The sequence below is a fragment of the Mustela nigripes genome, chromosome 17 (genome assembly GCF_022355385.1).
Source record: "Mustela nigripes isolate SB6536 chromosome 17, MUSNIG.SB6536, whole genome shotgun sequence".
In the NCBI taxonomy this organism is placed as follows: domain Eukaryota; kingdom Metazoa; phylum Chordata; class Mammalia; order Carnivora; family Mustelidae; genus Mustela; species Mustela nigripes.
In genome coordinates, this window is record NC_081573.1 from 14,672,897 (window position 1) to 14,688,562 (window position 15,666).

The 15,666-nt window shown below is 57.0% G+C and overlaps 1 protein-coding gene across 3 annotated transcripts in view; it reads right to left on the reverse strand.

The window, feature by feature from the left end:
* PAK4 (p21 (RAC1) activated kinase 4) overlaps positions 1 to 15,666 on the reverse strand; it is a 42,193-nt gene that overhangs the window by 10,398 nt on the left and 16,129 nt on the right. For 2 of the 3 annotated variants that reach the window (XM_059381229.1, XM_059381231.1), the window contains exon 2: positions 306 to 379. The gene's annotated coding sequence lies outside the window, so the exon portion shown is untranslated. Of the gene's footprint in view, positions 1 to 305; positions 380 to 8,916; positions 9,073 to 15,666 lie in introns of those variants that run through there. The other variant, XM_059381230.1, reaches the window with a different exon arrangement.

Consider the following 15,666-nt stretch of genomic DNA (forward strand, 5'->3'; position numbering starts at 1 on the left):
GCCGGAGAGATGCACCACTGTGTGTCCCCAGGGAGACCAGGGAAGTGAGGGGATGGGGAGTCAAATGGCAAGAGAACGATCTTTCTTTGCCACTCACTCTGTGGGACTGTGGGCGAGTGACGTGACCTCTCTCCCCCTCACAGGGCTGCTCTGAGGACTGACTGGGTAACAGGAGCAGAGCAGGGCACGGAGCGCGGGCCCTGCTCCACCACAGTGACTCCAGAGTGCTCCTAACGGCGTCTAGGGGAGGGGGAACCCGGGTCCTGTACCCCCATCCCACGCCCAGGCCCTGGAGTCCCACAGACCTGGTTTGATGCTGGCTGTGCTAGACGTGCCCTCCGGCAGGTGACGACTCCTCTTGGGGCCTCGAGTTACTCATCTGGAAGATGGGAAGAAAATACGCATGCATTCATCCGCTAACACCTCGCTTCTCTGCGCCCAGCCCTGTGCTGGTGGCTGCTCGGGATACGGTGGGGACTGAGGCCAAGATTGCCTCCGACGGCCCAGGGTGGTCAAGGCTGGGGTCAAGGAGGACCAGACCCAGCCTGAGGGATGGTAGGGCCGGGGGGCAGAGGAGGCTTCTCACAGAGAGGCTGTGTGAGCTAAGACCCACAGGATGAGGGGAAAGGCATCTGGCTGGGCTCTTTGCTGGCTTCAGGCTGGCTCCCCAGAGCCTGGCATGGTGCCCAACACAGGGTCGGCCCCAAGTGCAGTGAGTCTTGTGACCTGAGGACCCTCTCAGGCGTCTGGGATGCTGCCCTCCAGACCTGTCTCTCCTCCTCCCCGTGCCATTCCGCCTTTCCACTGGGGCAGCTGTGTGAGGTCGGGAAAACTTGCAGCCAGCCGTGGCCCAGAGGCAGGACCATCAGTGGGTAGCCATCTAGGAGAACCGGTCCGGCAGCAGCGCCCAGTTGGGAGGGGGTGGGGACCCAGCAGACAACCTGTCTCAACTGGTCAGGGCATCCTGGGCAGCAGGAGGCCAGAGCCAGGTCCCACCAGGGCTCCCCCAGCAGGTCCAGCTTCCCTGCTGCTCCAGGGTCCCCAGCTGCTCGGATGTGGGGTACGGCGGCCCTGGCCAGGATGGAGGTCCCTTTGCCTCTGCCTCTGTCCCTCCTCTGCCCTCAACCAAGCCAGGAGCCCTTTCAGTGTCTTCCCCCATTCCAGCCCTTCCCTCCCACCTCAACTTCCATCCCTGGCCCCCCATCCAGCCTGTTCTGGCTCCCATGCCTCTCTGCTGCCCTCAGCCGTCAGCCTGTCTCAAACCGGTCCTCGCCTTGTCCCCACAGTCAGACTTTCCCCCATCCTCCCACAGCTTCACCTCCACCTCCTTGCAGGGTTCCCAGAGGGGTCCCCACCTGGCACGCCTGGCCTCAGCCCTCATCTTGGCCTCTCTCACTGGGCCCTACCCATCTTCTACCCTGTAGCCCACAGCCCAAGGCACCAAGTCACTCCGGGGAGTAGGATTAACCATGTGACCCCTCACTAAGCCCAGGAGAGGGCGGGGCGACCCTGCAGTGGGAGGAGCTCGGCACCCAGACAGGGTCGGGTGGGGGGGGCACCCGGACCGCCTCCTTAGAGCCCTCGCCCCCATAAAACCCAAGGGGCATCCATTTACCCCGCAGCCAGCCCCTAGTGTATCCTGTCTTCAGGGCGTGTGACCCTGCAGGGGAAGGGGATGGAGGGACACACCTCCGGATATTTGCCCGGGCCACCCCTTCCCTCTGGGCACAGCACGGAGGGAGGGACAAACAGAGGAACTGACCATGTTTATAGTGCTCGGGCTCCAGCTCCACCCTGGGGCAGCCTCCAGCTCCGCAGCTGCCGGCGGCGCCCCCACCAAGTCCCCTGGCTCCTGACCCTACAGGAGCCCACAGCGGGGAAGGTGGGGCAGCTGTGACACAAAGCTAGGTGCCTGCACCAGGAGCATGGAGGTGGGCAAAGAGGGGGCACAGGGGCTCCCCAGCGAGCTTGGAACCCAGGAGTCTGACTGCTGTGTCCCGGCCATTTCACCTTCTGTACTTGGGAGCCAAGCCACCTTGGGAGCTCACCGTGCAGCCTGGGGCCAGCAGCTCGGCCACCCCATGCCTCAGTTTCCTCTTCTGTTAGGATAATGCCGGATTGTGCTCCCTGGGGTTCTGAGTCACAGAACACCAGGCACTCGCTCGCAGTCACCCACGGAGTACCTACTGTGTGCTGGCCCCTCTTCCAAGCACCCCGCCCAGAGCCCCTCATCTCACCCGCACACATGACCCACGAGGATGCAGCCACCACCGTGTGCCCCACATTATAGCCAAGGAGGAACGAGGTGCAGGGAAGACACCCCACTCGCCCAGGGCCCACCACCTGGCAGCAGAGTGCACCTGCGGCTCCAGGCCAGTCCTCAGAAATAAAGGCAGCGAGGATCAGAGGACCCTGCGCCCCATAGTCTACTGACTGCCCTCACAACTGGCCAACCCCAATTCACAGACCAGGAGCCTGCGGCCCAGAGTGAGGAAGCCCCTTGTCCAGGGCACCCAGCATTCAAACTCCAGAAGGTGGGCACCAGAGCCCACGCTCTTACCTGCCTGGCCTGCACCAAGAGCCCCGGGGAAGCCACTGCTTCTGTCCCCTTCACCTCCAGGGCAACTTCCTCCCTCCCTCCCAAGCCTACACCCTGCCCTTCCTTCTTTCTTTCAAGTTTATTTATTTATTTATCTTTAGTAATCTCTACCGCCCCCCAGATCAAGAGTCACATGTTCCCTTGACTGAGCCAGCCAGTCACCCCACACTTGCCCTTTTGGTCCTGCCCTGACCCCTCCTGGGGTTCAGGGTCCCCATCTCCTATCTGACCTGTCCCAGCCCCCCAAGGGTAATGGGAGGCAGCCCAGAGTGGGGGTTCCTGTTCCCCTTCAGCAAGACAATCTGCAGGGGAAAAGATGGCCACACGTCCATCCCCGCCACCAAATGTACCTCTCCGAGGCTCAGCCCCAGTACTGACGCGAGGGACCCCACCACCCTGCCCAGATGGAGACCCTCAGCTCACGGACTCCCTGTGACCTGGGGGGAGCAGCTCTTCTCATTTCCATCTTGCAGATGTGGAAACTGAGGACCACGAAAGTGAAATCTCTTGCTTAGGTTACCAAGCAGAGCTGGGCCTGAAGCCAGTTGGATCCACTACAGCATCGACCTCCTTAAACCTTCTGCTAGCCCCCAAAACCCATCCCCGTGGCCCTGTGGCCCATATGATCTGCCTGTCACCTCTGCCCTTTGCTCGCTCTGCCTCAGCCACATGAGCCTCCTTGCTTTTCTGCAAACCCTAGACACGTCCCCACCTCAGGGCCTTTGCACTGGCAGTCACTCCCTTGCTGGAACTTCATTCTCACGAATCTGCACATGGCTCCTTCCCTCCTTCCCTCTACCCACGTCTGTCTTCAAATATCCCTGGCTCCAGTCCTGTCCCCCTCTACATCTTTCCCTTTGCACCTCTCATCCGTCTTGCTCCCTGCCATACCCCAATGTCTACAACATGGCCCAGCCCATACCAGGCACTTAAGGAACCGCCGGTGAATGAATGCACACTCATCTGTACCCGCTACACTACACCCCTGCTCAGACACCTCTCATACTGCTCAGGCGGTCCTTGGGGAAACTCCAGGAGAGGGTGAAGCAGCAACCTTAGATAGAGGGAACGGGGTGGTGGTGGGGGTAGGGTGGGGTGGGACAGCGTGCAGCCACCAGCCAGGCCACAGATGCCTCTGAAGCCCTGTGTCTGATCCCACGAATGCAGGCACATTCCGTACCCTACTCTCAAATGTTTACTACAATGAAGAAAAAAGCTTTTGAATTATTCGACATGGGGGACAGGACAGTTTCCAGCCTGTCCTAGCCAAAGCTGCCAAGTTTCTAGACATCCCTGCATTCGCTGGTTCCATCCTCCTGAGCTTTCATGAGAAGAAAATGATACCCACCCACCCCACCCCACGCCTGACTCTCCCCACCATGAAAATCCACTCTGGTGGAAGAGCGAGATGCACCTGTAGCACAAAGTCATCCGGGAAATGTGTGTGTGTGCACGTGTGTGCAAAAACTCCTTACCTTCTGTCTCCTTCCCTCCTTCCCCCACCCCTCTGAAACAAGCTTGCTCCCTTGCAGTTTCGGGGAGCTGACGAAGGGGAACCCAGGGGCCCAAGAAAAGAGCAGGGGATGTGCCAAGATCAGTCTCCAAAATGAAACCCTCAATCAGGAAGGGGACCATGAAGGCAGGCCACTGTCCCCAGCCAGCACTCAGGGCTGCCACCACCGGCGCCCACCCCCTTTCATATCAAGACTTTTATTTATTTATTTTTTAAAGATTTTATTTATTTAAGAGAAAAAGCAAGATAGCAAGAGAGCGCACAAGCAGGAGGGAGAGGGGGAAGCAGGCTCCCTGCTGAGCGGGGATTCTCATGGGCTCCATCCCAGGGTCCTGAGATCATGACCTGAGCTGAAGGCAGAGGCTTAACCCCTGGAGCCACCCAGGCGCCCCTGCTAAGACTTTAACCTACTAACTCACGGAAGCCGCTTCCCACCTCAGTTTACTCACTGTCAGGGCTGGGCTCTGACAAAGGAGGGGAGACCGGCCCCCAGCAGAATCCTGTCCCCCTCCACCCCCACACCCATCCCACCTCCACACCTTTGCTCAGCTCTCAGGTGCCCATCTGTACAGCCCCCGCCCTCCCCAGTCCAAATCTCTCTCCCAGCCCCGCTGCCTCGAGCCTAGTTTCTCCCCAGGGATCTTGACCCCAGATGCCATCCTGAGCTTTGGGCCAAACACGTGCCTAAGCCCACTCCTTGGCAAATACCCCAAAGGACCCCATCACACTCACACACCTGCGTACTGTCCGTGGCTACTGAGGGCTGCTCTCTGCCAGACCGGGGCTGGGGCTCCTAGCAGCGGTCAGAATGGCCAGAAGCATCCCAGCCCTTGTGGACAGAGCTCATGTTCTAGGGGAAAGGAGACAGTCGATAAATGAGCTAAATCAGAAAAATATCTAGTGAGCCAGAGGGTAAATGCTGAGAACATACACTAAGCAAGGATCAAGGGAGTGCTGAGGGCCAAGAGAGGCTGCAAGTTTCAGTGAAAAGGTCAGGGAAGGCCTGGCTGGGAAGGTGACCCTTGAGCAGGGACCCGAGTGGGGGAGGGGCCAGGGAACCACATGGACACCCAGGAGTGGGAAGATTCAGTGCAACTGTCCCCAGGTGGGGACGTGCTTGATGTGGTCAGAGCAGAGGAGGCCCAGTGGTGGGGGCAGATCATGTAGGGCATTATGGGCCACGGGGACAGCTCCGTCCTTTCCTGGAGGGAGGTGGGGCCACACAAGGGCTCTGAGCAGCGGAGGGCCGTGGCCTGACTCAGGCAGCCAGAGGCTGGACTGTGGCCATGTGGAGCCCAGGGAGGCGGAGGACATGACAGCCAAGGGGCAGGCAGGACCACGTGGGGGCTCTGAAGGGAGAAGTGGGCAGGCTCTGGGCATGCTGGAACGGCCGAGGTGACAGGACTTGCTGACAACGGACACCATCTTCCATACTAGCCGCAGCCAAGAGCACCACGGGGGCGGGCGCTGGGTCCAGTCTTGCCCATCACCGTACCCCCAGTGCCTGGTTCGTCCCGTCTACCCTCTCCTGACCCTTCATATCCCGATGCATCCCACAGTGATGAGCGTGCCTCACGCTTCCCACGAAGTCAGTGGCTCAGTGCCGGCGGGGGGTGTGGGGGGGTGTGTGTGTGCTTTGGTGCTGACTCCAGCCCAGCTTCAGGCCAGACGTGCAGACCAGGCCACCCTGAGCCCTCCCAACCGTTCTTAGGTGACTGGGTTGCGGGGGAGAGTCCTCTTCCTTCCTGTTTCCCAAACCAGAACAACAGGGCCCAGAGAGGGGAATTCACTGCCCAGGGCTGCCCAGCACCACCAGGTCACCAAAGCACCCGTGCTGAGCCGCAGAGGCGGCCTTGTCGCTGCCCCCTCCATTCCCGGTTTGCTGGCAGCCCCAGCACCAGCCAAGGCCTGTGCTCCAGATGAAAGATCCCAGAAGTTCATGGGACAAGAACAAGGGCAGAAAAAACTGTACTGTCAATGACCAGAACCAAGATCAGCAAGGCTGCCTTGGTTAGGAGGGAACCAGAAGCAACGCTAAACAAACAGTTCTTCCAGGGCTTCGGACGGGGATAAAGTTCCCCACTGTGCCCTACCAAGGCCCTGCCCAGCTGCACTCCGCCGTCCTCGGGACCCCACCCCTCCTCTCACTTCACTACACCTGTACTGGCCTCATACATTTTAGTCGTGGACACCTCAAGCTTGCTCCAGCCTCAAGGCCTTTGCGCCTACTACTCCCTCTGTCCAGAGTTACATGACTCACCCCTTCCTGATATCTGGGTCTTTGTGCAAATAAAACCTTCCTAAAGAGCCACCTGGGTGGCTTGGTAGGTTAAGCGTCTGCCTTTGGCTCGGGTCATGATCTTGGGGTCCTGGGATCAAGCCCCACATCAGGCTCCCTGCACAGCAGGGAGTCTGCTTCTCCTTCTCCCTCTGTGCGTGTGCTCTCTCTCAAATAAATAAATTAAAATCTCTAAGAAATAAAACCTCATTAGAGAGGTCTTTCGTGGATCCTGACAAAACCTGCACCCCCACTTTATACTTCTCTGTGGCCTTTATTACCATCTGACATCACATAAATGCAGACCATGGGTCCCCTCTCCTCCCTGGCCCCCAGCAAAGGCTCCCTGATAGCTGGAGCCCTTGTCTTTCTTGCTGTATCCTTGGCATCTAGAGCAGCAGACACTCAGCAAGTGTTTGTGGCACAAATGAATGATGCCACGGCCAAGTGAGCAGTTTGGACCCTGAGGAGGAACAGACAAGGGAGGTGGGGGCGAGGGCAGATAGGCACCCTCAGCGCCTGTCCCACACAGCCTGGAAGTCGGACCTTCATGCCTAAACAGGAACCGGTTCCAGTCCTGCGAAACCAAATCTGGCTCTTTGTGAGTAAGCTGGCCTATGCACCAAATGCCACAAGAGGTGCCCCCCATTGATCCTATTTCTGGGTCCACCCCACCCCAGGAAGGCCCACTCCAGCCATGCTGCCTCGGCTGGAACTGTGAGGATGGAAAGAGGCAAGTCACATGGCAAGAAATGCTGCCGGAAATCCACCGGTCCCCGTAACGTGTGAAATCCCACAGGATGACACAGATCCATGGGTCACCCTGGCCTTGGGAAGCAGCTGGCATCGGCAGTCTGGGGCGTGAGGAGCAGCCCTGCCCTTCATGTTCTGGCCAGATATGCGCCATCTCTCTGCACCGGGCCTTTGCACAGATCGTGCAGGGTAAGGACTCGGCAGAGAGATGTGCTGCCACCAAGTGGGTCCTCACTACAGTTTACCCCGCTGGCACTACCATGGCCATGGTTGCTGCTGCTGCTGAATGCACAGGGGCAGGAACAGATAAATGGAAGAAGGTGCTGCACACACTTCTCTCCAGCCCAGTGCAAGGGTCCAGCCTTACAGTCTCTGCTGTCTTACTTTTTCAGGGCTCCAATCAGAGCAGAATGGGCTGTGCTGTCTGGGAGCCCCCAAGAGGGCAGCGCCTGGGGCCATCCCAGCCACCCTGTGTCCCCAGCCCTGCCCAACACGGGGTGGGGCACAGCTCAGACAGTGTGGCTAAATGAAGAGAAGATATTTCCTGGAGCCAGCTGGGCTGGTGCTCCGAGTCCCCAGGGAGGCCGGGTGGCAAGTCCGGCAGCCTCGGGCTCAGGTGCCTCCTCCCCTCCCAGCCAGGCCCAAAAGGAAACAGACACAAAGGGCACTGTTGGCGTCTGTCACCCCCCAGAGGTGCCCAGGGTAGGGATGGATGCCACAACAAACCTGAAAGTGTGGGCGAGCCCCCAGGGACCAGGAAAATCAGATCAGACTCCATTCTTTCTTCCCGAAGCAGGGCAGGAAGGTGGAGGGGGGTAACAGGAAAGAGGCACAGCCCTCCATGCAACTCCCTGCTCCATACACACACACACACACACACACACACACACACACACATGGAGGAGTCCTCAATTCTGAAACATGAGAAGCCACCGCAGCCACACAGCAGCCTTGGCCCAGAAAAAGACATCACACCCTGAGCCCTAGGTCCCGCCTCTGGAATACCAGCCCCGGCAGAGCCCGCGGGAGCCTTGTGGCCTCAGTGCGAGGAGAATGCCGGGGAAGCAGTCAAAAAGAGGGGCCTGGCTCAGAGGAACCTCTCCCAACAGAAAGGCCAGAACATTCGGGGGCCCACAGCTGGGTCCCTGGAGAAGCCGTGGACCCAGGACCCCCTCCACAAATGGTGTAAAGACCTACACACACCCCCTTGATGCACGGACTCCCGAAAGAGACCCGCAACACACACCAGCAATATACATGATATACACCAGCCACCAGCTCAGAACGCAGGCCCATGCGTGCATACAGCCAACCCCAGACGCTCCCTAACCGCCTGACATGCCTGAAAAGGACCCCCCACACACACCCGGGTACACTCCCCCAGCCACAGTGTTAGACCACGAGACCCACACACCCTAGATCCATACACAGGAGGAAAGGAGACCCCACAACAGACCCTGGCACGCCCATCACCAACTCCTGGGTCATCTAGGGTGACTCAGTGAGGCACAGCCCCTCCAAGTCACCCCCCTTAGAACCAGACCCCAGGACTGAGCTCCCCCGGAGGCACTCAGGGACCTGGGAGGAGGCACGTGGTAAGTGCCAGCAGACAAAACACCTGTCTGGTAACACATGGAAACACAGTGACCTCGCCCCTGGCTCTGACCGAGAAAGGGGTGGTCCCCCAGCATAGGCTGACACCCTCCCATGGGCAGTTCTCCCCTCTCCTTCCCTCCTCCCCCCTCTGCCCCTCCGAGGCCAGGGTCAGCTCACCTCGGCCATCCTCCTCCCCGGTCCTGGGGCCACCGTCAGTGGGAGAGGGCAGTGGACTGACAGGCTTCCAGCTGGCAGCACAGGAATGGGGAGCAAGGGGCTCCCCTGGCCCTGGATGTGAGCCACCCCCAGGGGAGCTGGCTGGCCCCGCACTCTGGCCTCCCTGGCTGTGGGTGGTGCCTTGGCCCTGCCCTGGCAGGAGTTGGGCTGCCTGTGGCTCCAGTCCATGGAGGGCGAGGGCGGAGGGCGGAACAGAGGGAAGGAGGGGCTGAGCCCGGAAAGCCTTGGCCACCGGGCCACCACTGCCCTGGCAGAGGGAAAGGCTGGGCAGGGATACAGAAGCAGGGGACACAAACCTCAGCCCTTGCTTTAACAGGGTCCGTCTGCTGCCAGCACCCATGCACCCCCAGGGCCAGACTTGGCACCAGGAGACAGGACAGCAGGGGCCACACCACACGGGGCTGAGTGGGTGAGAGTGGCTGGCAGGGCGGCCAGGTTTGAAATGACAGTTGGGGCTGGGGGGGTTGGACGGAGGGAGGGAGCTGGGGGGGGCTCTCTGATGAGGCTGGGTGGTTGGAGCTTGCCGGATTGGCCCCCCTACCCAGTAATTCCAGCCAAAACCCCAAGAGGGTGCATGAAGGAGGCCTCTCCCCACTCCATCTCACTCTCTCATTAGACGCGCGCAGGTCACAGTGGACCCCAGACATAGCCATCTCCAGATGTGAAAGTGGGACTGGTGAATGGTGGAAACGGGGAGGAAGAAAGGTGGGGAGGACTGGCTCTGTCTTGCCAGCCACGCCAGGATGCAACTAACCTGAAAGTGAGGGGCCCAACTCCGCAGAGAACTTTCCCTGGGCCAGGCCCTGCTCTTAGCACTGACCTGCTTTAAGCCATTCCCCCCCAGCAGGGTCCTTAAGGGACAGGTGTTTTAACAGGCTCATTTTACAATGAGGGAAACTGAGGCCCAGAGAGGTCCAGAGACTTGCCCAAGGCACCCTGCAGGGGGGTTTGGCACCAGGCTTCCCAGGCAGCTGCTCTGAGCATGAGGCTAGCCTGCCCAGAACCCCCATTCCAGACAGAGGAAAAAGATGCTCAGACAGGAGTCTTCTAGAAGGGGTGCCGCCCCTTTGCCTCACACCTCCCTCCCCCTCCAGATCTTACTTCCTCGGCAAAGTCTTCCTGGGCCCAGGTCAGGGCTCCCTGGTTCATCACCAGTCACCCTTCAGGGCCTGCCTCAGGCACCCTCTCCTCCAGAAAGCCCTCCCTAACACCAGGCTGGGTCTGGTACCTCCTCTAGACTCCATCCCAGGGCTGAGCCCTCCTGATGTCTGGCTCTCCTGTTCGGTCACATATTTCCTGTGCTCCTAGCACTTGCCGGGCGAGCCCGCTGGGAGGCCCTGACAGTTCAGCAGTGAGCAAACTAGACAGAACTCCTGTGAGCAGCAGGGACCAGGTTCTCAAGTTCTCACAGGTGGCCCAGGACAGGTGCCCAGCTGACGGTGAGCCCGTGAGAAGCAGCAAGTGGCCCAGGCAGGCAGGTGGATAAAGACGCCCGTGTCCTTCCCCCTCCCTGGCTCTGGCACCTCCATGGAGACCACTCCCACTACAGCCAACTCCCTGAGGACTTTATCACTGGGACCTGGGAGCCCCGGCTCCAAGGTCCTGGAAATCCTCCTCCTGCCTTCCACCTGCCCATCCAACCAGAGGCTCCCCGCCAGGCCTAGGGTGGGCCTGGGGCTACAGCAGGGCAGGTCTAGGAGACCCCAGAAGTCCTAGATCCCAGGCCACTCCCTCCTCTCTTGGGGGGGAGAGCGCTGGTCAGGCAATCACCAGCACAGGAGCCAAGTGGGTGGGCCCCCAGACCTTCCCAAACCGGACAGGCAGGTTTGGGCTCTGGCTGGGGAGGCAGTCAGGATTGGGCAGTTTTGAGCCAAGGGAAACCAAGTCCCAAGGGGAAGGATGGGGGAGGGGGGGAGGAGGAAATACCCTTTCCCCAGAAGTCGAAGTGGAAACAAGTGAGGGGTGCTCCTGGGGGCCAGGCTTCGGAGCGAGGAGAGCTTGCCCTAGGATCATCTCACACCAGAACAGTTATGAAACTTTGTAAACATACCCCCAAACCAAGACTAAACCAATAAACCCATGTAAAGCTGGTCACTTGGCTTCTCAACTATTAACAAGCCACCATATCTGGGCTCCATCTCTCCCCTCTTTCCTTTCCGAGAGAGCCTACACATGCGTGTGCATGGGTGTGTGTGCACACACACGCCTGCACACCTCTTCTAAGTACATAAATGGCAGCACGCCACGTAATACTATTCTGACCTCACTTTTCTCCAAACAGTCTTTGGCTCCCCCACACCCCTGCCCAGGGAGGAGCCTAGCAGCCTCCAGTGGAGGGGAAGACCCACACTGGGGACCTCGGGAATGCTCTCCCAGGCAACTCCCTCGACCTAGAAAAGCGCCCCCCTGGGTATGAAGCCGAAAGATCCAGCCTGCTTGCCTCAGGGATATGCATGGGGACTTGGGCTGAATCAGCCAGAAAGACTGAAAAACAAGCCAAGTGCTGGCCCAAGGTGGACCAACAATGATTGGGGATCTCCTGGCTCCCCAGAATGGTGCACGACAGTGAGAACAGACGACCCACAGCTACAGGTGAATGAAACCAAAACGGAAGCAGGAAAACGTGAAAGGATACGTCTTGTGACTTTGTTTAGAAAAAGCTCAAGGCTAACGAAATGAAACATACTGTTTGGGGCTGCCAAGGGGAAGCGCAAGGCAGTGGGGTCCTCTAGAGTCGGGGGGGGGGGGTTTGGGGGGGCTGGCACCCCCTGCTTCTTCACCTTGGGGAAGGTGGCTACGTGGGTTTTCTCTCTAGAGTAACCAGTCATGCTGCACATTATGCTTTATACTCAAAGTGCATGCTAACAGTTTAAAATTACAATGTTAAAGAAAAAAGTATCTACGTCTTAGTGATTTTCCAAGCCTACTCCATCTCTGAAAGCGCTTGTTGGTGCTGCTTGAGCAGCGGCGTGGAGGGGCCACTGTGCCTGGAGCGGGTCCCCACAGGGCCAGCTAGGTGGTTTCCAGCCTTGTGCTCTCACAAATGGCATGGCCATGACACCTGTGCGCAGATGTCACCTCACAGGTGGGCCAGCACAGCCACGGGCCCAGAAATGGCCTTGCTGGGGCCAGGATCGTGACTGCCAAGCTGCCCAAGTGAGGGCTGCCTGCCCCCACCCCTCCACCCCCAGCCCCTTGGCCTCCCTGCCCAGGACGTCCTTGCCTGCCAAGTGTCTCCACAAAGCCGAGTTTCCTCCAGGGGCCAGGGAGACCTTTGTAAAATCCAACTGATGTCCCTCTCCTGCTGAAACCCTACCAGGGCCCGCACAGCTAAAGCCATCTCCTCTCCAGGGACCCCCACTCCCCAAGTTCTCCCTGCCTCTCCGGGCTCATTTCGTCACCTTCCCTTCCCTGGGTTCTGGATGCCCGTGGCATGTAACCTTCTCCTACCACACCCCACCCATACTGTCCACAGAAACTCCAATGTTTGGCCACCAAATGCCCCCAGGGCGGGGGGTGCAGCTCTGTCCCTGCCTGGCGGGGCCTCTAGTCAAGGATCGCACCAATGAAGTGTGAAATCCCAGCAGAGAAGGGCTCGCTGGAGGGACGAGGGTGTGGGGGATCAAGGCCAGAGAGGGGCAGGAGCCAGCAAAGGGGCTGAGGACATGCCTGCACTTGGAAACAGAACTCTGGCTGTCCTGTCCGCAGAGGACCAGATCAAGGTGGCTTGAGTGGGTGCAGGGACAAATGACAGGAGGCAGCACTGCTCCTCGCAAATGATGAAGGCGGCCAGGACGGCAGGACAGAGAGGGAGGTAGGGGACAGACCAGAGGTCTTTGTCTGCCAAGAAAAGCAACACTTGATGAATCAGATTTGGGGACTGAGGACAAGGCGGGTGACCCTGAAACCGGGTAAACCTACGGCACCACCTGCCACACGAGGGAGCCTGCGAGGAACTCCAAAAGCCAGGCCCCCAGGCCCTAGAACAGCTCGGTTCAGGAACAGAAGGTGGAGGTGTCACCTGCCTCCCCTCCCCCAGCCACAGTAATGACACAGTGTGGATAAACCCGCGGGTCAATGAGCAGAAGAGAGAGCCCACAGACCCCCACAGATATACGTGCTGGTTTTAAAAACACTGATTTTTCTTCTTTCTTAAAACATACAGAATAGGGCGCCTGGGTGGCTCAGTGGGTTAAGCCGCTGCCTTCGGCTCAGGTCATGATCTCAGGGTCCTGGGATCGAGTCCCGCATCGGGCTCTCTGCTCAGCGGGGAGCCTGCTTCCTCTGCCTGCCTCTCTGCCTACTTGTGATTTCTCTCTGTCAAATAAATAAATAAAATCTTAAAAAAAAAAAAAAACATACAGAATATTTATCATCTTAACCATCGGTAAAGGGCCTAATTCGGCGGCACAGCCGCGGGTTCATGCACATCACCGTTTACACCCAGGACTTTTTTTCAGCATCCCCGACAAAAACCCTGCAGCCACTGAACAATGACTCCCCATTCCCTCCTGCTCCCAGCAACCCCCTCTCCCCCGCCCCAACCTCTGTTCTCCCGACTCTGTGCACTTCCCTATTCTAGCTATCTCACGTAAGTGAGGGCTTACGAATCTCTCTCCTCTGTCTGGCTTATTTCACCAGGCATAACGTTGTCAAGGTCCACCCCATATTGTAGCGTTTTTTCAAAAGCCCATTCATTTCTGGGGCTGAATGATGCTCCACCGTGTCTGTCACATCCCATCTGTTGACAGACACTGGGTTCCTTCCACCTCTTAGCTAGTGAATAACGCAACACGAACGCCGGTACAAGGGTCTGTTCAGGTCTCTGTATTCAATGCGTCTGGAGGTACACCCGGGAGGAGGACTGCTAGGTAATCGGGTAGTTCTGTATTGAACCGTTTGAACAACTACCAGCCTGTTTTCCACGGCGGCTTCACCGGCTTAGGTGTCCGCCCACGATGTAGAAGGCTGCCAGCAATATCTGTGATTTTCCCTTTTTGGGGGAACAGCCATCCTGGTAGGTATGAAGTGGTATCTCATTGTGGTAACTTACTTTCGTCCAAAAAAGAAAAAACAAAAAAAAGGTATCAGCAACTGGATGGAGGAAGGAGCGTTTTTCAGAGTCCTGGAAGCATGGATATCCACATTCCCCCAAACAGACCCTGACCTTAAACGGCACACTTTGTACCAACGTGAACTTATAATGGAGGCACAGAATCAAATACAGAACTAAAAAATCTTCTGAAAGCAACCAACCAAACCAACCGTCCAGGTCTAAGGCTAGGCATGGAGTTGTTCAACTTGATACCAAAAGATCCATAAAAGGAAAAATTAGTAATGCAGGCCTCATCAAAATTAAATTTTTTTTGCTCTGCAGAAGTCCACGAGAAGAGGGGGGAAAAAAGCGCTATGGATTGGGGAAACAATATTTGCAAACTTATCTGACAAAGGACTAGTATCTGGAAGAGAGAAGGAACTCTTAAAATTCCATAGTAAAAACCCCTAAAAATCCAGGTAGAAAACAGGCAGAAGACATGAGGAGGCATTTCACAAAGATGACGCCCAGATGGCAGAAGGGCCCATGAAAGGATGGAAGGCACCACAGGCCACGAGAAACACAGAAGTTGAAGCCACGATAAGTTATCATTACATGCCCAGTCGAACAGCTTAAAATCAAAAACACTGGCAACACCAAATGCTGGTGATGGTGCAGGGAAACTGGCTCATCTGCATGCTGCTGCGGGGGATGAAAAATGGTACAACTAAATGGTCTGGCAATTTCTCTACACCAGCAACTGCATTTCTGGTTATTCGTCTCAGAGAAACAAAAAGCTATATTCGCACAAACAACCTGTACGCAACTGTTTATGGTGGCTTTATCTGCTTCGCCCCCCACAGGGAGCTAGCCCAGATGTCCTTCAACTGGTGAATGGTTAGACTGTGGTACGTCTATACCACGGAATACTACTCAGCAAGAAAAAGGACTGACTATTGAATTGGGCAATGACCTGGATGAAATCTCCAGACAATGAAGCTGAGTTAAAAAAAAAAAAAAAAAGCCTCCATTTTATACCATTTTTTAAAAATGTTAAGCTTTTTATGCTTTATATCTTAAATTCTCCTTATTGTTATAGTTCTTCACATTATGGTTGTGAAAACTGTTCCATAACACATCATATTCTTGAAATGCAGGATTATGAAAATGGGGAGTGGTTGCCAGGAGTCAGGGACATGCCAGGAAGGGGATGTGGCTATAAAAAGGCATTGGGAAGGATCCTTGTGATGGAATGTTCTGTCTCTTGACTATATCAATGTCATTATCCTAGTTGTGGTCTCATACTAACTAGAGTTTTGCAAGATGTTACCATGGGGGAAACAGGGGCGTTCTGTGTTATTTCTTAAAACTGCCAGCAAATCTACAGTTATCTTGAAATAAAAACTTTCACTTAAAATAGTAGTGATTTATGAAATACGCCAGACCCTTTCCCACCTTTTAGCCTTTGAATACTCTATTCACTCTCCCTGGAACACTATTCCACACACTAACTCTTGCTCCTCTTTCTGCCCTGGGCTCAGTTGTCTCCTCTTCCAGGAAGGCTTCCCTGATTTCCGAGGCCCAGTCCTCTGGGCTTCCTCCATCACAGCTGTGACAGGGGTCTGTGCTCCCCCTGAGGTCGCTCTGGGCTGTCA